This window comes from Lactuca virosa, chromosome 1 (assembly GCF_052849685.1).
Source record: "Lactuca virosa cultivar CGN04683 chromosome 1, Lactuca_virosa_CGN04683_v6, whole genome shotgun sequence".
NCBI classification, from domain to species: domain Eukaryota; kingdom Viridiplantae; phylum Streptophyta; class Magnoliopsida; order Asterales; family Asteraceae; genus Lactuca; species Lactuca virosa.
This window is the reverse complement of record NC_136426.1, coordinates 93,257,985-93,259,459: the sequence shown is the minus strand read 5'-3', so window position 1 is coordinate 93,259,459 and position 1,475 is coordinate 93,257,985. Positions and strand designations below refer to the sequence as shown.

Genomic DNA, 1,475 nt, shown 5'->3' with positions numbered 1-1,475 from the left:
CGTTGATGTTGTGCATATTGTGTTTTTGGAGTTTTTGACAAACTTTAATATGAAATTTGGTTGAAATTTACCTCATTTCAAAAAACAAATAAAATCCTAAAGAATGAGAAATTAAGAAATGAGATAGGGTAGGGTACGTGAAAAGAAATAGATGTTGTAGTAATGTTTTAGCATATATTAAATATGTAAAAAAGGTTGTACTAGTAGTAATTGTGACGAAAATATACTCTATCAAAAAGCTCATTTATTTATATAATAAATACATTATATGGCTTTCGCGTCACAAAGGACTTTAACAAGGGTATACACATAGACACAATGTCTTCTCGATATTGCATCTACCTCCGACGGTCGGTCCTTTTACTCGCTGGCACTCGTTATAGCATTCATATACATTGCAAGGTTTGTCGTGATGCCACTGATCCAAACATTCTCCAATATCGAGTCCATTCGTCTTCTGGGCCAGGGTACCTTCCGCAAAGGTACCTGATTAAAAAAGAAAAAAAATGATGTACAATATGTTTACACTATATAACATATAATGACACCCAACCTACTAAGTATATAATATGAGCAGTGATTCTTATTATTTTAACTGAATGTTTTATTTTTGATTAAATTACAAACCATAATCAATATAAACTTTAACAATATAAACTTTAACTACGAGTATGAGCACAACAAAGACATATAGCTTGATGTAGTACCGTAACCAAGATTTTGCTTAAGGGTATGAACATGTAGCAAAATACTTCAAATGGTAACAAAATATAACAATATATGATTTTAAAGTAAATTTTTCGTTTAAGTTGAAGTAACTGATTAAATAAGATAATAAAAAAAGATATTAATATACAAACTTGACGAATAAAGAATTCACTGTGAAGATTGAAATACAATTTGATCTATTAAAAAAGAAATGCCTCAAATTTTTAATCGGCGTGCCTCAAAATGTAAATTATTTACTTCATTATGAATTTAAGTTTTGACTTAGGCGGACCTTGATTCACAGCCTTAGCATTTTTTATTCAAATATATATATAAATTCTATATATAACATATATTTCACTTCAAATTTGTATGGAGTAGGTCAAAACCCACTATATAGATGTCATGTTTTATAAATTATAAATAATTCTTATAAACCATAATCAGTATAAAGTTTACCTGCGAGTATGAGCACAACAGACACATATAGCTTGATGGATGACATGTATTATAATTTATGGATATGGATACTGCTTATAAAACCTTGGACTGTTCATATCTATATATATAGTCATCAAATGATTCAAGTAATGTAAATTATGTAATTTATCATTAAATAACAATAAATATGGATAGTTGGTTGTTTGTAACCCCCGATAATTTGTTGAAATCAATGAAAATAAATTAACGAGCAACCTACCACTTTAAATAGAGTACCAACAACTAGTATTTATCCGATAAATAAATATTGTTCCGTCAATTCTTAA

The 1,475-nt window shown here is 28.5% G+C and overlaps 1 long non-coding RNA gene across 1 annotated transcript; it reads right to left on the bottom strand.

Moving 5' to 3' along the window:
• Positions 1 to 210: 210 nt before the first annotated feature.
• On the bottom strand, positions 211 to 1,236 carry LOC145105636 (uncharacterized). The gene is made up of 2 exons (XR_013707380.1): positions 1,168 to 1,236; positions 211 to 486 (listed from the first exon to the last, which is right to left on the bottom strand). It is a non-coding gene; the product is annotated as an uncharacterized LOC145105636 (long non-coding RNA).
• Positions 1,237 to 1,475: the final 239 nt, after the last annotated feature.